The following is a 24,535-nucleotide window of genomic DNA, read 5'->3' as shown; positions in this document are numbered from 1 at the left end:
TACGATAAGTGAGACAGAGTAGTAATCATTAAAACGAAAGCGTTTTTTGTTGCGGCGAGAGGTTTTCCGTATTTGCAATAACTGACTTTCTCTTATCAATTTTATATTGCTGATTGTCACTTACATAGGGAAAGATGACCATCGTGATAAAGTAAGAGAAATAATAGCCAGCAGAGAAAGACTAACGCCATTTCTCTCACCTTTTTCGAGAGTGTAAAGATAGAGAATTAATTGGGAAGTTGTTCTGCGCTCCCTCTGGCAAACACTTACATAGTAAACACTTAAATGTGATTTGCAGATAAATAATGTCGATATATATATAATTGTCATCATGGAACAAAATGAACTTGAATAGTAGTGAATCCCTACGATCAAAGAAAAGATTTGTCGGTAGTAGACAGCTCTTCGCAGACAAGCACTCTCTGTAGATGAGAATCATCATTAACCATCCAAGTCATTGTCATCATGAAAATGTAACGACACATACTGTACAAAATACTGCATCAAAGACCTAGGACAGTACCGAAAGCACAAAACCCCGAACATTCAACGTAAATCTATTCCATGACTGGATGATTTTTTCCAGTTGCACAGACAGGACGTAATGAGTGTAAAAAACTGTTCAGGACAGAACCTGCTGTGTTCATACACGAAGAGTTGCTAGCAGTAAGTGCAGAGGAACAGATAGATTGCGCCTTCCCAGATTTCGAAAACCATTGTCATTTTACCATACCTCCGATTACTAAAGCTGTATGTGCATAGCGAAACTTTCCGCCGCTAGTCAACGCCACAGCCGCAGAGAAATCCGATGGTGAGTAATTCAAAGATGCAAGCTGGTGGTCACGAAAGATTTAAAAAAATAGCGAGATGGCGGTGGTGGGAAATTTAAAATTGCAAGATGGCAGGTTTCGGAAATTTAAAAAACTTTAGAAAGAGGGGGCAGCAGAAAATTTAAAAATGCCAGTTGGCGGCTCTAGCCCATTTACGCTTTGATTTTTATAGCACAGTTTTACATTACTATTCGATAGATCAGTGACTAATTAGTCTAGTACAATATTCGGTTTAGCGATGCACATGTCCTGTGGATATACGTTATGTGTCTTTAATGCAGTGGTTTCCATTGCCTTCTGCATCCTCATGCCGTTGATCATTGCTGATTCTTCCGCCGTTATTTTGGAAATTTGTAGTAAGCTGCTAAGGGACCAAACTGCTGAGGTCATCAGTCCCTAGACTTAAACACTAGTTACACTAACTTACGCTAAGGACAACACTCATATCTACGCCCGAGGGAGGACTCGAAGCTCCAACCGGTGAGGGAAGCGGGTGGTGGGGGGGGTGGGGGGGGGGGGAGCCGCGCGAACCGTGGCAAGGCGTCTCACACAGCGCAGCTACCCCGCGTCACTTCTGCCTTTATTATTCATTATGAATTAAATAAAATGAATAGTGTTAATACTGAGATGCCTTTATTCCAGTCTTCAGCACATTGTACGGTATGATGAATATTTTCGACAAGCTAGAGTTGTGTGCTAGAGAGAATTCGAACTTGTATCCGTCCTCACCATAGAGACTCAATCAAAACTTTAGCACTCCAATTGATGGGGTGCAGGGCGGGCCTCTGGAAGGGGATACGGCAAGTAGACTTATTCAACCACATCTCCAGGGATTTTCTCAGGCGCTGGTACCATTTTACTGTTGCTAAAATAAACGATATTAAATCTCTTTCCGCGTTTTGATAACAGTGTGTGCACTAGACCTCAACGACAAAACAATAGGCCCCGAGGTTGGGGCAGACGAGCAAATAATAATAATAATAATAATAATAATAACAATAACCCCCGTGGAGGCCCGGGAAAAGAATAGGCCTCCGGTATGTTCTGCCAGTCGTAAAAGGCGACGAAAAGAACAAACCACTAATAGGGCTAACCCCGCTTTTAGTGTGATTACTTGGTTCAGGACAGAACTAAAGAAGTCTCGGACAAGCGCCGTCATGGTCGGGGACGACGATTGAACGCTATGCCCGCCCACAATGGTAACGACACTGCTAGCCAACTGGAAAATGATTTAAATCCAAATAGAGGTGTTTTGCAGGATATGCTTCCTGCAACCACCCTAGAAGGAAAACAAAGACAGAGGATGAGATGGTCAGATGAAGTTAATCGACACCTCATGTTCTGTTATTACCAAGCAACAAACCTAGGAACCAACACAACTGGATACAGATCACAAGTATACACAACATTTATTACCAGATACCCGGAATTAAAATTTTTAACAGAACAACGACTAGCTGATCAGATCCGTGTAATAATAAAAAATAACAGGATACCCATCAAACAACAAGTACAACAAATACTGGAACAAAATAATGTGCAATCAGAAGAAGAAGAAAATACAGTAATGGACTCAAACATCCCAGAGCAAACAAACAAAGACCAACACGCATCAATTAAACAATCAGAGGAAAACGAAATCTTAAGACAGTCACCAGAACAAGCACAAATAGAACACGAAGAAACACACGTGTTAGATATAGAAGAGAAATTTCAGCTGACATATATAGAACACAAAGACACAAATACAGACATTAGACCATTCTTGCATAGACCGCCAAATAACACACAAGTCGAAACAACAATAAAAACTATCAACACAATCATACACAACAAAATAAATGAAAACACAACAATGGAAGAGTTACAACTACTGGTTTATATAGGAGCACTCACTACACTAAATAAACACACTAGGCAGAGATCATAACAAACCAACACACAGAAGAAACCCACAAAACCAGCATGGCAACACAGGCTGCAGATCAGAATAGAAAGACTGAAAAAAGACATCAGACAGCTAACACAATTTGTAAGAAATGAAATATCAGACAAAAAACGAAAAAGGTTAGGTAAAATCTCACAACAAGAAGCAATAGAGCAATTAGATGAAAAAAAGCAGAAATTACGAGCATTGGCCAAACGACTTAGAAGATACAAAAAAAGTGAAAATAGAAGGAAACAAAACCAAACATTCAACACAAACCAAAAGAGATTTTACCAAACAATGGATAACACACACATTAAAATAGACAATCCACCAAACATAACAGACATGGAACACTTCTGGAGCAACATATGGTCAAACCCGGTACAACATAACAGGCATGCACGGTGGATACAAGCAGAAACAGACACATACAAGATGATACCACAAATGCCTGAAGTGATAATTTTGCAACATGAAGTCACCCGAGCAATTAACTCTACACACAATTGGAAAGACCCTGGAAATGATAAAATAGCAAATTACTGGCTAAAGAAGTTCACCTCAACACATTCACATCTAACTAAATTATTTAACAGTTACATTGCAGACCCATACACATTCCCTGATACACTTGCACATGGAATAACCTATCTGAAACCTAAAGATCAAGCAGACACAGCAAACCCAGCTAAATATCGCCCCATAACATGCCTACCAACAATATACAAAATATTAACTTCAGTCATCACACATAAATTAATGACACATACAACACAGAACAAAATTATAAATGAAGAACAAAAAGGCCGCTGCAACGGAGCACGAGCCTGTAAAGAGCAACTGATAATAGATACAGAGGTGACATATCAAGCTAAAACTAAACAAAGGTCCCTACACTACGCATACATTGATTACCAAAAAGCCTTTGATAGTGTACCCCACTCATGGTTACTACAGATATTGGAAATATACAAAGTAGATCCTAAATTGATACATTTTGTAAACATAGTAATGAAAAACTGGAAAACCACACTTAATATCCAAACAAATTCAGATAACATCACATCACAGCCAATACAGATTAAGCGTGGAATATACCAAGGAGACTCATTAAGTCCTTTCTGGTTCTGTCTTGCTCTGAACCCACTATCCAACATGCTAAATAATACAAATTATGGATACAATATTACTGGAACATACCCACACAAAATCACACATTTGCTATACATGGATGATCTAAAACTACTGGCAGCAACAAATCAACAACTCAACCAATTACTAAAGATAACAGAAGTATTCAGCAATGATATAAATATGGCTTTTGGAACAGACAAATGTAAGAAAAATAGCATAGTCAAGGGAAAACACACTAAACAAGAAGATTACAGATTGGATAACCACAGCGACTGCATAGAAGCGATGGAAAAAACAGATGCCTATAAATATCTAGGATACAGACAAAAAATAGGAATAGATAATACAAATATTAAAGAAGAACTAAAAGAAAAATATGGACAAAGACTAATAAAAATAATGCAAACAGAATTGGCAGCAAGAAACAAGACAAAAGCTATAAATACTTATGCTATACCAATATTGACCTACTCATTTGGAGTAGTGAAATGAAGTAACACAGACCAAGAACTCAATACACGTAAACGATCACAATGCCACAAATATAGAATACATCACATACATTCATCAACAGAAAGATTCACATTAAGCAGAAAGGAAGGTGGAAGGGGATTTATCGACATAAAAAAACCTATGTCGATACCTATCTATAAAGAAAATTCTTTATAGAATGAGCAGAAACTAGTAAAATACACAAAGCAATCACTCATATGAAAACATCGGCTACACCATTGCAATTTCATAACCAATTCTACAACCCTTTAGATCACATAACATCAACAGACACGAACAAAGTAAATTGGAAAAAGAAAACACTACATGGAAAGCACCCGTATCGACTAACACGGCCACACATCGATCAAGACGCATCCAGCACATAGCTAAGAAAAGGCAATATATACAGTGAGACGGAAGGATTCATGATTGCAGTACAGTATCAAACAACAAACACTAGATATTACAGCAAGCATATTATTACAGATCCCAATACCACAACAGATATATGCAGACTTTGCAAACAACAAATAGAAACAGTAGATCACATCACAAGCGGATGTACAATACTAGCAAATACAGAATACACCAGAAGACATGACAGTGTAGCAAAACTAATATATCAACAACTTGCCATACAACATAAATTAATAAAACAACACGTTCCCACATACAGGTATGCACCACAAAATGTACTGGGGAATGATGAATACAAATTATACTGGAACAGAACCATTATAACAGGTAAAACAACACCACATAACAAACCTGACATCATACTCACCAATAAAAAGAAGAAATTAACACAAGTAATCGAAATATCCAAACCCAATGCAACAAATATACAGAAAAAACAGGAGAAAAAATTGAAAAATACATCCAACTGGCTGAGGAAGTCAAGGACATGTGGCATCAGGATAAAGTTGACATTATATCAGTTATACTGTCAACTACAGGAGTCATACCACACAAAATTCACCAGTACATCAACGCAATACAGCTACATACAAACGTATATATACAACTACAGAAATCTGTAATTATTGATACATGTTCAGTTACCCGAAAGCTCCTAAATGCAATGTAACATATACCGTAGAGTTAAAAGGAAGTCACGCTTGATCAAGGTCCGCGCCACTCTCCATTTTTAACCAGACATAACGTGTGACATATTTAAGCGATTGATATTGCAATACAGGCTAACGTAAGCGCGAGAGAAGCCACTGCAAAAGTGAAAGGCTAGCATATACATTAATAAGCGGTGCAACCGATAGATCGTTGAAAGCAAGCCTGCAAACGTGCGTGCATTGTGTTGCACAGGTGCCGGATGTCAGTTTGTGGGCTGGAGTTCCATGCCTGTTGCACTTGGTCGGTCAATACAGCCACAGTTAATGTTGTTTGTGTATGATTCTGGATGATGTCGGATAATGTCCCACACGTGCTCGACTGGAGACAGGTCTGGTGGCCGAGCAGGCCAAGGGAACATGTCGGTACCCGTAGAATGTGTTGAATCACAACGGCGGTGTGTGGGCGAGGCTTAGAAAACATCCCCTGGGATGCTTTTCATGAATGGCAGAACAGCGGGTCGAATCCCCAGACTGTCGCAGAAATTTGCAGTCTGGGTGCGTGCGATAACGATAGTGCTCCCGCTGTCATATTAAATCACAACTCAGATCATAGGTGTGGATCCAGTGTGTCTAGCAGGCAAATAGGTTGGTTGCAGGCTCTCAACAGGCCTCCTTGTATCGGCCATCACTGCCACGAAGGCCTAACCAGCTTTCATAAGAAAACATAAAGGCCTCCATCCTGCCCTCATGAGCTCTCATTTAACACCCCCGAACTCGCAAATGGCGATAGTCTGGGGTTACAGGAATGCACGCTGCAGGGCTTCTAGCTCTGTCTCTGGGTTCCCACACGCTGCTCTCATTGGTGCAGCAGAAGCGCCAGAACCACACGCCGAACACGATGGTCGTCCCTCTCTGTAGTGCCACGTGGCCTTATGGAGACCGGTCTTCTTGGGACAATGCATTGTCGTGACCACCGCTGCCGGCAATCATGTACAGTAGCTAAATTCTTGCCAAGTATTTCTGCTACATCGCAGAAGGACCATCCAGCTTCTTGTAGACCTATTAGACGACCTCGTTCAAACTAAGTAAGGTGTCGGTAATGGCGTCTCTGTCGCCTTAAATACATTCTTCACTAACATCAACTCACCACGTCAAATCTCAAAGATAAGTAACACTCACGACCGTTCCAGCGTGTATTTAGAGCAAACCTGATTTGAATCATCCATGTGACGCTACTAGTGCGACCGGTGCGAAATTTGAGTAGACATCATATTTCAAATGTAGAAATACGGCTACCAACTTTCGTTTAAGTCGCACAGCTCCTTCTCAGTGTTGCGATTTTTTTCCGTCGCTATCAATGAGTCTTCAATTTTAGTATATCCGCTTTTTGTGAACTATTAATAGAGCAGTAATTATTCCTCAAAATAATCATTCGTTACATTTTATTTATCACGTTACTATTCACCATATGAACCAATTAATCTTGTATCGCTTGCTAATCATTTTGTGCGAAGACATTTACTTTATTTAGCAGAGAATAGAGCACAATTTTAGCCATAAAAATTATTCATTAAACTCAAAAGCATGGGGAAACACACTGCAACGGGGAAGGATGGCTGCAGAGTTTATTTATACCACACAATGCAGGATGGTTGGCGGAACAGCCAGATGGAGACCGTCTTAAAACCATAGAAGCAGTGAAAAATAATTGATTTACTAACGTATAAAGTGTAACAGTCGAAATGTTGCTTTGCTGTCGTCAGTGGCCGGGCCGCGCTCGTTGGAGGATGCATAGATCAGGAGTCGGCCAGTGAGCAAAGTCAGCAGGCGGAAGCAGTGGCGTAGTTGCGTTGCCGGCACCTTGGTGAGGGTAGTGACGCGTCAGGCCGAGGAAGGATGCGAGCTCGGAATGACACCAGGCACCGTCGGTCGTACGGGAATGTCGATGATGCACGTCCAGTGCATGCAGGACCAGCGCTCAAGAAGCTGAACGGCGGCCCTGAGCATAGGATGCGGGATGCGGCCTGCAGAGTGCGCACGCACATGGCGGACGGCGGCACGGCAGTGTAACCACAGTGAGGCCCAGGTGCAAACCAGGGACTCGCTACCAGACACCTTGAAGTCGGCGGACGTCAGCCAGAGGATTTCCCCTGGCTGTAAGGCGCCAGTTCAGCTCCCAATGATGTCAGGTCTAGGCACAGCTCGTACTCCCGCAAGTCACAGAGGCGGTATCCAGTAACAGTCAAGTTGGGTGACACACATTACGATGATAACTGGAGTACCTCTCGGAGCTGTCTGCAGGAGGTGACGGGTACTACATACCTGGAACGGGTAGTGTTTATGGTATCTCGATCTCTCCCTGTTATGATTTTCTTCACTTCGCACAAATAGCCCTGGTCACCATAGCAATAGTCTGGTTCTCCGCACTTTGCTGTGTTCACTATATTCCAGCCATGACAACAGCTGGAGGCTGGACATGTGGTAACTAGATGCTGCTTCAATGCCAGCGTGGAGCCTTCCGTAACGCCAGCCCGGCCACTCTATTCTTTCATGCATCAAATGTTGGTTAGGCTCCCTTCAGCCGAGCCACGTGTTACAAAGTCCAAGTTAAAAGGCAGTGGGGGATCAGTATCAGCAAAAACGTTTTACCGTATTAGTGATTAGAAAAAAAGAAGGCATACTTTCTCCGTTTGTTTCATTCTCGCGTTGTTGATGATTATTTTTCAATTACCTCTCATAAATGTGTTCTTACTTGTCTCTCATTAATCTAATTATTAAAACACTTTTATAAATTTAATCGGATAGTCGTTTTCGTAAGAAAATACAGCATACATAAACTGCCGTTGCATCCACTTTTGAAAGAAAGATGTCTCTATGAAAGTCTTTAGTAAATTTGATACTGAACTGACAGAGTATAATGGTGACTACTAAAAAACCTTCACCTTCAGTGTGGGTCGGAACAGAAAAAACGCCCATTCACTTTCATTTCCTAAAAGATTTGACAAGAAACTCGGGAAGTTGCTCTGAACGAACGTTTTGTCCTATTCAATTTCAGTAATCTCAGTTTGTCAAAACAGCTGTTTCTCTCTTCTTTCCTCTGCCATTAGTGCTCTTTCTTAATCACTTCTCTTGTAATCATAGACTGAACGAAATCCTGGTGTTAATGTACGTTTGACCTGTTTCTTTTATAATATGACACCTCGTTCAAAAACCGATATGCTTCATTTACATTGCTTTATGTGCATATTTTCTAAGATATTTTTTCTTTCTTAGTAGAATTCTAATCATCCAGTGAACAGAGCAGTAAGAGCAGTTTCATATCGTTTTTCACTGTCATCTTCTCATTTTCGAGCTATGTGTGACCTAAGCTAAAACGTAAATCATTACTTTTGACTAAAAGGTTTTCATTGGATCTGCCACCATGTTTCGTTCAATAATATATTCTTGTCGTGGTCGCTTTATTCTTTTCATTATTGCTCCTGTACGCGTTGTGTTTTAACGGTACCACTAAATCACATACTTTCTACAAGGGACTAAATTAGAATCGATGGAAAAAACTTCCGTAAAAACAATTTTAGAGTATCTGTTGCAACGCATAAGTTGATTGCATACTTTAAGGATACGCAGTATTCAGGCAGAGCTACTCATCTTACTCAACATCAAAAGCCAATCTGATTCTTGCCGTGTGGCGCTTTACGAAGTAAAAATGCTCGGCCACAAGTTAACTGTACTGAACTGCATATACCGAACATACACTCCAGGAAATTGAAATAAGAACACCGTGAATTCATTGTCCCAGGAAGGGGAAACTTTATTGACACATTCCTGGGGTCAGATACATCACATGATCACACTGACAGAACCACAGGCACATAGACACAGGCAACAGAGCATGCACAATGTCGGCACTAGTACAGTGTATATCCACCTTTCGCAGCAATGCAGGCTGCTATTCTCCCATGGAGACGATCGTACAGATGCTGGATGTAGTCCTGTGGAACGGCTTGCCATGCCATTTCCACCTGGCGCCTCAGTTGGACCAGCGTTCGTGCTGGACGTGCAGACCGCGTGAGACGACGCTTCATCCAGTCCCAAACATGCTCAATGGGGGACAGATGCGGAGATCTTGCTGGCCAGGGTAGTTGACTTACACCTTCTAGAGCACCTTGGGTGGCACGGGATACATGCGGACGTGCATTGTCCTGTTGGAACAGCAAGTTCCCATGCCGGTCTAGGAATGGTAGAACGATGGGTTCGATGACGGTTTGGATGTACCGTGCACTATTCAGTGTCCCCTCGACGATCACCAGTGGTGTACGGCCAGTGTAGGAGATCGCTCCCCACACCATGATGCCGGGTGTTGGCCCTGTGTGCCTCGGTCGTATGCAGTCCTGATTGTGGTGCTCACCTGCACGGCGCCAAACACGCATACGACCATCATTGGCACTAAGGCAGAAGCGACTCTCATCGCTGAAGGCGACACGTCTCCATTCGTCCCTCCATTCACGCCTGTCGCGACACCACTGGAGGCGGGCTGCACGATGTTGGGGCGTGAGCGGAAGACGGCCTAACGGTGTGCGGGACCGTAGCCCAGCTTCATGGAGACGGTTGCGAATGGTCCTCGCCGATACCCCAGGAGCAACAGTGTCCCTAATTTTCTGGGAAGTGGCGGTGCGGTCCCCTACGGCACTGCGTAGGATCCTACGGTCTTGGCGTGCATCCGTGCGTCGCTGCGGTCCGGACCCAGGTCGACGGGCACGTGCACCTTCCGCCGACCACTGGCGACAACATCGATGTACTGTGGAGACCTCACGCCCCACGCGTTGAGCAATTCGGCGGTACGTCCACCCGGCCTCCCGCATGCCCACTATACGCCCTCGCTCAAAGTCCGTCAACTGCACATACGGTTCACGTCCACGCTGTCGCGGCATGCTACCAGTGTTAAAGACTGCGATGGAGCTCCGTATGCCACGGCAAACTGGCTGACACTGACGGCGGCGGTGCACAAATGCTGCGCAGCTAGCGCCATTCGACGGCCAACACCGCGGTTCCTGGTGTGTCCGCTGTGCCGTGCGTGTGATCATTGCTTGTACAGCCCTCTCGCAGTGTCTGGAGCAAGTATGGTGGGTCTGACACACCGGTGTCAATGTGTTCTTTTTTCCATTTCCAGGAGTGTAGTTGCTCACATAAATTTTAATATGAACAGTTTTCTCCATTATTATTTATACTGCAGTGTTACGATTTTTCTGCACATGGTACTACTGCAATTTTTGTCGTAGAATAAAAGGTAGCGTTATGTAATTCAAATTGCCTTTCTTTTTACGTACAACGATTTTAAAATGTTATATATGAGCTACCCATTTCCAGACCGCGTCAAATCCATGTTTTCAATATTAACGTACTTATACGTCAAAGGAGCAGGCTTCCAGCTACACAGTTTCAATAATTGCTCTTTCTGTCATAAAAGCAACTCCGAAGTTTGTCCGAAGCTCCAAATACGTTATATTCCTGATGGTCGCATTTCCAGTAGATGTTAAATACGAGAACAGTGCAGGAACTAAAACCGTTCTATTCAGTGCATATTTAATCATGTGATACGTCTCCAAAACTCATTATTTCAGTACATTTGTTAAATCCTATTTAAAATACATTTTACATATTATATTAATTTTATTATGAGGTATACCTATCAAGTTAGGTTTGGGCGCAAATAATGTTATTGAGTGACAGCTGGTTGGCCGAATTGAAAAGGAAGTACGTTCGAAAAGCACTATCTTGAATCCTTGTGGTTATTCTGACGTTATCGGAAATTTTGGGACTATGTATAAACTTGTATCAGATGTTGCTGGCTGGAAGACATTTCCCAAAGATACTATGGTATCTCCCTCTGCCTAAAACTTTTATTCCAAGCTTTCAAAGACGTTATTATTTAAAAAGAAAGGTCAGAACACTATTACTATTCAAGGGGAACAAAGCTGTAACACTGCAACAGGATGTGGAAAACAGTACCTGCAAGAGGGGTAAATCCTGGATGGAGTTAAATCCAGTAGAGTTAAGTGAAGGTGTTATGGTTAAACCAGAAAAAGTAAAAAATGTAACAGTCCTGTTATAGAACCTCTATGGACCAGGCTGGATGGCCAGCAATAAACTTGTATTCTATAAGGTTGTCTTCAAACAGCAGTCTGGTGCTGAACAGGATGAAGAGTCTGATGGCAGATAGCTACCTGATGATGTTGAAGAGCACATCAGTATTTGATGTAAAAAGTAGTAATGATGTGTTATTGTAGTATGAAATAGAACTCAATTGTTCAAAAAATTATTTAGCAGGATATTATTTCTAGTAGGTCACTAATAATTTTCTGACAGGTATAAATATTACGAAATGTCTAAATTACTTTTCATCTGTAACCGTCATTTTAAAATCAAAACATTTCCAGAAGCCGTTATGTCCAGATTACAGTTGCTTAAGTTGTTATATTCAAAGAAAATCGCCTTATTTAAATAAAAATATTGTGGTGGGATTCATGGGAAGTACAAATATAAATTCAGAATATAAAAGAAAATTGTAATAAACAAAGAACAGTAAAACACAATTAACTAGGTGACAGCTTTTTCTCCTTTCTGAAAACTTTTGTTACACACGGAATTTGTAAACAGTTGCCTCATATATAGGCTGTAATTAGAATGTTTAAGGAGGGGAATTATCTTTCCACATTTAAATTTTTGTGGGAAATTATATTCGATATACGTTGCTCACTACAATCACGTAGTGGCCAGATATGTTTACACTGTAACGTGCCGCACAGCAGGAGCCAGTTTGGCTTTCGAGATTGAGTAAAATTTATAACTCTGATGAGATACTACGGGGTCAGGGATTTTCTCTGCCTCGTGATGACTGGGTGTTGTGTGATGTCCTTAGGTTAGTTAGGTGTAAGTAGTTCTAAGGTCTAGGGGACTGATGACCATAGATGTTAAGTCCCATAGTGCTCAGAGCACCTTTGGGATACTACGTATCCATAAGTATGATATTAACTTTTGTGTTACCACAATTACTGCAAACATTTTTTTGTATAAGATTTCGTTCCATCCATTCTAATGTTATTTCTTTTTACCAAATGTTTTATATGAAGAAGTTGACAAAGAGAAACGCGTAATCAAGAGGAATAACAAACAGAACATAGCAAGTGAAACAAAAGTATATTATTGAATAAAACGTAAATAGTAGTCATTAATTTCAAAGAGAATCAAATTTGAGTGAGAAATTAAAGAAACTCTAACAGGGTATGGTACAGTTTGTTAGTATTATTCTTCATTTAGTCGACGTATGAGATATGGGACACAACATCTCCGAGGTAACGATGAAGAGGGGATTTCCCCGTACAGTCATTTCACGAGTGTATCGTGAATAACAGAATTCCGGTGAAACATCAAATCTCCGACATCTCTGCGGCCGGAAAAAGATCTTGCAAGAACGGGACCAACGACGACTGAAGACAATCGTTCAACATGACAGAAGTGCACCCTTTCCGCAAATTGCGGCAGATTTCAATTCTGGGCCATCAGCAAGTGTCAGCGAGCGAACTATTCAGCGAAATATCATCAGCATATACCTATACAGATATGATGTCTGTTCTTTCGGACATGTCCGAAATAATAGACATCATTGATGACCTGCAGCCATCTAGAACGAAATTAGAATTATATATTAATACCTTGAGCTGCAGACGGGCGTTGATATATATCAATGGGGACAGGTGAAAATGTGTGCCCCGACTGGGACTCGAAGCCGGGATCTCCTGCTTACATGGCAGCTGCCCTATTCATCTGAGCCACCGAGGGCATGGAGGATACTGCGACTGCAGGGACTTATCTCGCACACGCCTCCCGCGAAACCCACACTCTCACCGTATATGTCCGCACACTACATTCGCAGTGTCGCGACCCAACACACTCATTACTCGTGGAAGACATTCTTACCAAGTCCCGTAAGAGTTCGGGTAATGTGTGTGCATCCGCACTGAAGACATGTCCGAAAGAACGGACACCATATCCAATAAGTATATGGTTCTGGTAGTACCTGCCATGACCTTCTTCTTCTGTGCAGATGCACACATATTCCCCGAACTCTTACGGGACTTGGTAAGAATGTCTTCCACGAGTAATGAGTGTGTTGGGTAGGGACACTACGAATGTAGTGTGCGGACATATACTGTGAGAGTGTGGGTTTCGCGGGAGGCGTGCGCGAGATAGTCCCTGCAGACGCAGTATCCTCTGTGTCCTCGGTGGCTCAGATGGATGGATCGTTTCCCACGTAAGCAGAAGATCCCGGATTCGAGTCCCGGGCGGGGCACACATTTTCACCTGTCCCCGTTGATATACACCAACGCCCGTCAGCAGCTGAAGGTACTAATATATAATTCTAATTTCATCAATATGGTCTTTCGGAGCCGAAGGCCCACTCTGTACCCTTGATGACTGCAAAACACAAAGCTTTACGCCTCGGCTGGACCCGTCAACATCGACAATGGACTATTGATGGCTGGAAATGTGTTGCCTGGTTGGACGACTCTCGTTTCAAATTGTATCGAGCGGATGGACGGGTAGGGGTATGGAAACAACCTCCAGAATCCATAGACCCTGCAGGTCAACAGGGAACTGTAATTGTGTGGGACGTGTGCATTTTGAGTGATTTGGGACCCCTGATATGTCTAGATACGACTCTGGCGGGAGACACGTACGTAAGCATCCTTTCTGATCACCTGCAAGCATTCATGTCTATTGTGCATTCCGACGGACATGAGCAATTCCAGCAGGACAAAGCGACACACCACACGTCTAGAATTGCTACAGAGTGGCTCCGGTTTAAACACTTTCCATGGCCATCAAATTCTACAGACAAGAATATTATTGAGCATATCTGGGATACCTTGCAATGTGCCGTTCAGAAGAGATCTCCTACGCCTCGTACTCTTAAGGATTTATGGACAGCGCTGCAAGATTCATGGTATCAGTTCCCTCCAGCACTACTTCAGACATTAGCCTACTCCATGCCACATCGTGTTGCGGCACTTCTGCGTGCTCGCGGGGGCCATAGACGATATTAGGCATTTGTACCGGTTTCCTTGGCTCTTCAATTTGTATGTTTCTATATGTGATACATATTTACTTGGTAAAATACAATAAAGGGTGTCCACGTCAGTTTCACTATTTAGACAAAAATTCACCATCTATTCTTTAAGTTTTCTATCATTATTTTGGCGTTTACGCTTCTGGAAGCATTGTACACTCCTGGAAATGGAAAAAGAACACATTGACATCGGTGTGTCAGACCCACCATACTTGCTCCGGACACTGCGAGAGGGCTGTACAAGCAATGATCACACGCACGGCACAGCGGACACACCAGGAACCTCGGTGTTGGCCGTCGAATGGCGCTAGCTGCGCAGCATTTGTGCACCGCCGCCGTCAGTGTCAGCCAGTTTGCCGTGGCATACGGAGCTCCATCGCAGTCTTTAACACTAGTAGCATGCCGCGACAGCGTGGACGTGAACCGTATGTGCAGTTGACGGACTTTAAGCGAGGGCGTATAGTGGGCATGCGGGAGGCCGGTTGGACGTACCGCCGAATTGCTCAACACGTGGGGCGTGAGGTCTCCACAGTACATCGATGTTGTCGCCAGTGGTCGGCGGAAGGTGCACGTGCCCGTCGACCTGGGACCGGACCGCAGCGACGCACGGATGCACGCCAAGACCGTAGGATCCTACGCAGTGCCGTAGGGGACCGCACCGCCACTTCCCAGAAAATTAGGGACACTGTTGCTCCTGGGGTATCGGCGAGGACCATTCGCAACCGTCTCCATGAAGCTGGGCTACGGTCCCGCACACCGTTAGGCCGTCTTCCGCTCACGCCCCAACATCGTGCAGCCCGCCTCCAGTGGTGTCGCGACAGGCGTGAATGGAGGGACGAATGGAGACGTGTCGTCTTCAGCGATGAGAGTCGCTTCTGCCTTGGTGCCAATGATGGTCGTATGTTTGGCGCCGTGCAGGTGAGCGCCACAATCAGGACTGCATACGACCGAGGCACACAGGGCCAACACCCGGCATCATGGTGTGGGGAGCGATCTCCTACACTGGCCGTACACCACTGGTGATCGTCGAGGGGACACTGAATAGTGCACGGTACATCCAAACCGTCATCGAACCCATCGTTCTACCATTCCTAGACCGGCAAGGGAACTTGCTGTTCCAACAGGACAATGCACGTCCGCATGTATCCCGTGCCACCCAACGTGCTCTAGAAGGTGTAAGTCAACTACCCTGGCCAGCAAGATCTCCGGATCTGTCCCCCATTGAGCATGTTTGGGACTGGATGAAGCGTCGTCTCACGCGGTCTGCACGTCCAGAACGAACGCTGGTCCAACTGAGGCGCCAGGTGGAAATGGCATGGCAAGCCGTTCCACAGGACTACATCCAGCATCTCTACGATCGTCTCCATGGGAGAATAGCAGCCTGCATTGCTGCGAAAGGTGGATATACAATGTACTAGTGCCGACATTGTGCATGCTCTGTTGCCTGTGTCTATGTGCCTGTGGTTCTGTCAGTGTGATCATGTGATGTATCTGACCCCAGGAATGTGTCAATAAAGTTTCCCCTTCCTGGGACAATGAATTCACGGTGTTCTTATTTCAATTTCCAGGAGTGTATTTCCTACAGTAATAGCGTCGATTTTTTCTGAAGAATATTTTCGATACCAATATTTTGCCACCACAAGACGTCCCTCAGCCGCAGAATTTTGAAAAGCCACGCAAACAGAGTTGCGACAGCGACAGCGAAACTGCTTGAGAGCATTGTCAAGCAGCAGCGCCGTGACACCAGCGCTCCGTCGGCGTTAAGAGTCCAGCTGGACTGAGAAACGTAGGGAAAAAGGGAACTGAGCTCAAAAGACGCGTTACATTTGAATGGTCTGTAGCTGCTCGTGAACATTTACCTTTAGGCCGGCTTCACACGGCAGGGCTGCTCAGTGGTTCGCAAGCAGCGCTTCCGCCGGCATCAGCGGCGCCACTAACGGGCGTGAGTGGCGCTCCAAAAGCGCGTTAGTGGCGGTTGACAGGCAGGTTAGTGGCGCTGCAAAATGGCTCTGAGCACTATGGGACTTAACATCTATGGTCATCAGTCCCCTAGAACTTAGAACTACTTAAACCTAACTAACCTAAGGACATCACACAACACCCAGCCATGACGAGTGGCGCTGCAGCGTCTACTCATCTTGGGTAAAGTACTGAGCGATGAGTGCGGGATATTTCATTAAATGTCGAACAAGATTTGGCATGAATTACAATAGAATTGGCTGCGTTCTGTATAACTCAACCAGAGAAAGATGTGGGTGTAAGTTTGAGCAAAAACGCCGTACCTCTGGAATAGTGGATGAGATGTCAGTAGTCACTCTGTACCTGGAAATGCTACTAAATTCATCCGAACAGCATTTGTTGATTACTTCATGAATAAATGGGCATGTAAATGACTTCATTGCACATTAAAGTTGACATCAGGCGTAGCATACTTCTGAGGAGTTTTCTTGAACTCTGCTATAACTCTGCGTGTACTGAATTTGTGAAATATTTTAGCTACTACATTACTTTCCGTATCGCTGATATTTAGTGGAGAAAACCATTACTTTTCTTACCGACTAAATTTTTCTCTCTTCTGGACATGCGAGTGAAGTTTGTTTGAATTTCTCTCATTCTCTTCAGCAATCTCGTTGCTGAATGCATAGTATGTCAGATCCCACATGGCAGCGACTTTTCAGTCTCAGTGGCAAAATTTCTCTTTTATCTTTGGTTCCTGTACAGTGCCCATCTATCGCTTCCTCTTTACTGCAGCTCCTGCGCTAGGGACAAGGCGGACCACGACTCGTGCGTTAGTAGCGCTGCGCTCGCGCCTTTCAAGTAGTGGTGTGGCTGTTGCGCAATCTGACACTGCCATTATGTTCCTCACATAGCCTCAGCTGGGGCAACTTTTAGTGGTCGCCGCTCATGGCGAAGCAGTGGCACCGTTAAGTGGCTGCGACTGCGTGTGAAACCGCACATACTCCTGCAGCATTCGGCATCGGCAGCACTGCTAAGCGGTCCTAACTATTTTCGTGCTGTCGGCTTCTCGTAGCTTGTTGATACTGTGGACCTGCTATGCAGTGCCACCAATTCTCGCCTTTGACTTCGTTCCCGTTTGTAGAGGTCCGAGGTCCGTAGAAGCTCTACAGTCTTCAAGCTACGAAATGACGTAACTGCCTTTTAAAGGACTCTTCTATATTTTGTTCCTCACAAGAAACATTCTTATACCTTAGGTGCATGGATCCCATATTACCTAGAACAACATTTTCAAGGTGAATATCGTAACATCACAGAAGAAAGTGGCATATATCTTCTGCTTTGTTCGATTGAATCATTTGTTTTAGAGGGGCGCTTGTCCACTACTTCGCAAACTTGAGTTATTACGCTCCGCACGCATTTTACACTTAAGTACACACTCTGCGAAGAAATGGCGATTCTACCTGCAGCTCTTGTGTGTTTTTGAACGACATCGAAACAATGTTCGTTTTTAAAACGGCACGGACGCTTAGGAGGGGCCGCCAGAAGCAGTGTTTGCAAAATGACAGACTGCAGTGAAGCTGAAGATTGTTCACCTCCAGACACAATGCAGCATTATAGAAGTAATAAACACTGCTTGAAACTGTTCAGCTATTATGAAAAACTATAAATATTGCCTTATTTTTACGATCTGACTGCAAAAACCGAACAAGACATATTTCTGCGAAGTGTGATTGAGATTGAAGCAATGTACCGAAAACGTTCACGACCGGAAACTCATTTGGAATTACTAAACCTAAGTCATCTAATTTTCATTATTATCTCTCCAGAAAATAATGTAGATTTCAAGTGTGTAAATTAGCTAATTTTCCTGTATGCAAAGAGACTTCGTCGTTTATCTGGTCTCTTGCTTCAGAATAAATCTCCGAATGAGTTAAGAGAAAAGACTGTCAAAAGTCGCGTAGTGTCTGATGAAATCTGTGAACTTGTCAAAGATCATATGGAATCCTTTCCAGTGAAAGGAACCCACTATGGTAGCTTATATACGAAATCTCTTGACGCTAAACAGTCACCACTATGCTCGAACTATTTTTGTCACGCCATCAAGATGTAAGAGGAACTTAGGCCTTCTAATACAAGTATTTCCAAGACGACTATGGATACCGGTTTGGGAATCCAGAAACAGACGTTTTCTACGAAATATGAAGAAATAAATTCAATAAAAGGTCTAGGATGGTCAGTATGGATGAATTACAAGTTCATAAGCAGTGTGCTCAAAGGTTCCATGCCACACTTGGTGTATAGGCGAAAAGCACAAAGAACTGTAGTGTCATACAAGTACATCGATGGGCTTCTAAGGAATAGCTTCCTCTTGCTAGAAATCTCTAGACAGGATGTTGATAAGACGTAGTTGCCACTTTCGAAACCTTACAGAGAAAGGCCTATCACTTCAAAGAAACTGCAAGTCATCAGCAAGAAGACGTAATATGTCCTTAACAAGAATGAAGAATTTTGCAAGGACATTCTGATAAGGCCAACACCTGATTGTGAGTATAATGAACATTTACCCTTTTAAGTGGCAGCTCATTATTGTTCTATACAGAAAAATAATTTCGTTTATTTTTAAAAGGACACATCTGCACTGACTTCAGCGCCACTAATTGGGAAAAGAAATATTTATATTTGTATGTGTATTATAACAAACATCAGTAGGTACCATGCTCTAAACAGAAAAAAATTAAATACAAAAGTAATTGTATGTGCTATGTGTTTACTTTGTCTCTTCTGTAAAGCCGGTTTTTGTGGACAAGTGCCTCTATATAAAGAAACGATTCAGTTGTTTCAGGAAGTTTCCTCATTCCTTCGAAGTATTTTTACACACGTTGCCAAAGGCTATTCGCCCCTGGTTTATTTATTGTTGCTACTGGAATATGTTAATATTTTCGAATCATCAAAACAGTAACATTACACTTAGTTCAAAAACATTAGAAAACATGCAGTTCGCAGAATTGGAGTGTACTTCATTCTACACTTCTTAGAGGAATACTCGGTATATATATATATGAGGGAATAGCTTGTCACTTTCTGATGAGAATATTTCCAAGTTTGCTTTAAATCTATATTTTATCTTTTTAATAATTACAATATACGGAACCTTCACTCAACAACGATTTAAACTTTTATTCTTACGTTGAAAGACATAATACATTCATAATTATAGTGTTTTAATAAAACATAAACCCTTCAGATACTGTCGTAGCGGTAGTGAAACAATTTGCATGCCAGTAACGTCCCGTTTACGCGTACGTGTTATTACAGCACATTCTGCTTTCTGTGTTGTTGTTGGCACCCTTCCTTTTTTCCTGAGTAGTGCGTCTTTTCATAATACTTACGATCTTCTCATCCATGCGTCATAGAAAATACTGTCAACATATCTTTTGTGCATTACCCTATACAATCTCTCGGCGTTACCTGCGAAAACAGGTTGCAACTGTCACAATATACGTCCTGTATACTCAGATAACAGATTTTCATGTTGTAAGATAAGACAGTAAGAGAAGTATTTGGACTACAGACACTGGGATGTTTCAAGACGAAGAGATTGCTCAGTGGCAAACTAAATATGAAGTAATGAAGCCATTAACTCGGAACCTGGAGGTTTTCAGTTCGCTTGGCCTGAAAAGGTGACAGGTTCTCCTGAAGCTTTAAGTTGATTTATTGTGTCTATGCCAAACAAGATACAAATTGAAACTTCCTGGCAGATTAAAACTGTGTGCCCGACCGAGACTCGAACTCGGGACCATTGCCTTTCGCGGGCAAGTGCTCAGCTGGTAGAGTTCCTGTAGATGCCTCTCCTACTAGTCACAGTAATTGGAGCACTACTTACTTCATGAAAATCTCTATTTTCTTCTAATGTCGTTACATACCAGTGCAAATACGAGGTTTGGTTATTTACGTCTTCCTCTCTATTTCTTACTTTACCGTCTATCTCTTTGAACTGTTCAATCACTCCGTTTCTTACAAGGTCGTGCTGATAATCTATTTTCAGCCTTATATCCTTAGGCAACTTTCTTAAGACAGCTTCTGTATTAGAAATCTTACTACCATATGTACTAATTATAAAGTTTTTACAGTTTTTATTCTTACCAAATTTGAAAGCTTAGCGTATTATGTATTTATGCAAGAACTTAAATCTCACTTAGTGGATTTAGTAGAACTTTTTAATGCCTCCCCATGTTCTTTTAATTTGTGTTGTTCACTTAAGTTTTCAGTTTGAGCTTTTCTACTATTTAACAGTTCTAATTTCTCTGCTTATGTCTTACCATTACTAGTGACATTACTATCTGTCCTAATTTTGTAAGTCTTTTCTAATATTTCATCTAAGATAATCTCCATGTTGCGTCTAGTTACAAGATAAAGCAACTACAGCACTCTGTCCCCGAAAGGACCTTGATATCCTCTGATTCTGTTCGAAAACAAACGCAATGAATCAAACACCTACTTACAATATGTCACAAACAAATCACTTCATACAAAAATCCATTTGGAACTGTTACAGCTCATCGAATTGTTGCTGTTGTGGTCTTCAGTCCAGAGACTGGTTTGATGCAGCTCTCCATGCTACTCTATCCTGTGCAAGGTTCTTTACCTCCCAGTACCTACTGCAACCTACATCCTTCTGAATCTGTTTAGTGTATTCATCTCTTGGTCTCCCTCTACGATTTTTTCCCTCCACGCTGCCCTCCAATACTAAATTGGCGATCCCTTGATGCCTCAGAATGTAACCTACCAACCGATTCCTTCTTCTAGTCAAGATTTGCCACAAATTTCTCTTCTCTCCAATTCTATTCAATACCTCCTCATTAGTTATGTGATCTATCCATCTAATCTTCACCTTTCTTCTGTGGCACCACGTTTCTATTCCATACATGGCTACACTCCTTACAAATACTTTCAGAAACGACTTCCTGACACTTAAATCTATACTCGATGTTAACAAATTTCTCTTCTTCAGAAACGCTTTTCTTGCCATTGCCAATCTACATTTTATATCTTCTCTACTTCGACCATCATCAGTTATTTTGCTCCCCAAATAACAAAACTCCTTTACTATTTTAAGAATCTAATTTCCTAATCTAATTCCCTCAGCACACCCGATTTAATTCGACTACATTCCATTATACTCGTTTTGTTTTTGTTGATGTTCATCTTATACCTTCCTTTCAAGACACTGTCCATTCTGTTCAACTGCTCTTGCAAGTCCTTTGCTGTCTGAGACAGAATTACAGTGTCATCGGCGAACCTCAAAGTTTTTATTTCTTTTCCATCTATATTATTACGTACTCCGAATTTTTCTTTGTTTCCTTTACTGCTTGCTCAATATACAGATTTAATTACATCGGGGATAGGCTACAACCCTGTCTCACTCCATTCCCGACCACTGCTTCCCTTTCATGCCCCTCGACTCTTATAACTGCCATCTGGTTTCTGTACAAATTGTAAATAGCCTTTCGCTCCCTGTATTTTACCCCTGCCACCTTCAGAATTTGAAAGAAAGTATTCCAGTCAACATTGTCAAAGGCTTTCTCTAAGTCTACAAATGCTAGAAACGTAGGTTTGTCTTTCCTTAATCTATTTTCTAGATAAGTCGTAGGGTCAGTATTGCCTCACGTGTTCCTCCCCGAGGTCGGCTTCTACCAGTTTTTCCATTCGTCTGTAAAGAATTCGTGTCAGTATTTTGCAGTGGCTTTTTAAACTGATAGTTAGGTAATTTTCACATCTGTCAATACGTGCTTTCTTTGGGATTGGAATTATTACATTCTTCTTGAAGTCTGAGGATATTTCGCCTGTCTCATACATCTTGCTCAGCAGATGGTAGAGTTTTGTGAGGGCTGGCTCTCCCAAGGCTATCAGTAGTCTCATCTTATTAGTTGTACTAATAGCTGCACCACGTTGCCGATGCGTTGTGAGGCAAGCGATGTATCGATGAACCGATGTGCGGCCGCTGCCTCGGTCAGATGAGCTGCAGCAGCGTCGTGAAGCGATGCTGTGCTACCGTCGCCTAGGTCGACTGCCGCCAATTCCGTCAGCCACGGTCGCACTCGTACGCTCAGAATCACCAAGACGAAATCTTTAGTTTCTTCAACGTAGTGTATCTTGACTCACGCGTCGACAGTTATTTCCTCGCATTAACTATGTCTCGTTGTTAAGTAATTCGCTGTGGTTAACCAATCTTCTTTATTCCTTCTGTTATGGTAATTCGCACTTATCTAGTTTTTGCAAAATTAGAAAATTATTTATTCTGAAATACTGGCGCTATAATTAGGCGAATCAACAGCATTTACTGGCCTATATCTTCTGCACTGTTTACTTGGATTGCTCTAGGCAATATCGTGTTTTCTTCCGTTATTTTTTAAAGACTGTCCTCATTTATGAAAAAGTTCTCTTGTTTTAGTGCCTCACGTCCGTGTCCTTCACCTTGAGCGCCAAACGAAATATAACGAAAAGGGTAAAAAAGACGCGATAAATTTCAGTGACATGTCACTCTAACGCTGTTCGTGAATTTCTATCGTGACTATTTTCTTCCGGATTTCTTGATGCTGTGGGCCTGCTACCAAGTGCCACCAGCTACTGCCGTGTGACTTCATTTTTGTTTGCAGAGGGGGGAGGGCTATAAGAGAGGTCTATATTCTTCAAGCTATGAAATGACGTAAGTGCCTTTTAAAGAACTTTCCTGTATTTTGTTGCTCTTTTGATGCATTTATACACTTTATGGGAACAGATCTCATATTAACTAGAAAAACGTTTTCGAAGTGAATCTCATGACATCACCGGAGAGTGAGACGTTCCTCTTTTCCTTACATTGTTTCTGGGCGTTGACGTTGTAAGCAGCGCCTCTCGGCCTTCCAAAATACCGCCAAGCCGCGAGGTCAGGGCAAAAGCGAGCGCTTCCCAGCAGTTTGAGAGGCTCGGTCGCCGTAGAGCTTTGTCCGTGTCCTGTGCCCAAGCTTCTTTAATCATTTCTGCATGTGCGTCAACACAAAGCCACATAGGGAAAAGTTCTCTTTTAACAGTATTATGAAAATGGTACTTGCTACTCACCATATAGCGGAGATGCTGGATCACAGATAGGCACAACAGAAAAACTGTCATAAAATGAGCTTTCCGCCATTGAGGTCTTTGTCGAAAGGAGACAATACATACACTCACATACACGCGCAAACGCAACTCACACACGTCTCTACACAACATCATCGGAGGAAAATGTGCAATATGTTTCCCCTCGATGAATAGATGAACAACGTGTACTACCACAACAGATCGGGAAAAACAGGGAGTACGACAGAGCAAGTAACGTGAAAGAATATCCTAGACTACCACCGAGCAGCCGAATGCTGTCAATTTAAATAGCCAACTATGATTTTCAATTTAGGGTTTTTTATTCATCTGGGGGAATTAGCTCTAAAAAAATACGACGATGTGCAAAGTGTCAAAAACTGAACAGCATTTTAAATTGATCTGAAGATGGCTCGGTACTGAGTTGAAATCGGGAATCAGTAAAGAAAAGTGGCGATCTTGTGTTAAATTGCCACATTTCATATCTCCCCCCACGGGCAATGTCAATGAATAACAAATATTTTTGACCGAATGCCTGGCTAGCCGAGGTCTAAGGGTATTTTGGGAAATTATTTGGAAATGTTTCTCTCACTCTGTTGTAAATGTAAGCTGTAACGAAATTCCTTACACCGTGTTATATTTCTGATTTCTTGTGATTGTGTTCTTTGGCTAAGGCTTGGGCCACGATTATTCAGAGCAACCTCTCATGTATTTTTTCTCTTTGGTATAAAAAGACTGTGTTTGGTGCTTCTATTACATTATTTGGTTTTGATACTATGGTTAATATCTCCTGGGTCTGTTTCCTAGTTTTGGATTTTAATTAATTGTACTGGTTCTTGCCTTTTGTCTGGTTTGATAGAACGTTACTGTTTTATTTAAT

This window comes from Schistocerca cancellata, chromosome 1, assembly GCF_023864275.1.
Source record: "Schistocerca cancellata isolate TAMUIC-IGC-003103 chromosome 1, iqSchCanc2.1, whole genome shotgun sequence".
NCBI lineage: Eukaryota > Metazoa > Arthropoda > Insecta > Orthoptera > Acrididae > Schistocerca > Schistocerca cancellata.
This window is presented reverse-complemented; position numbering follows the sequence as displayed.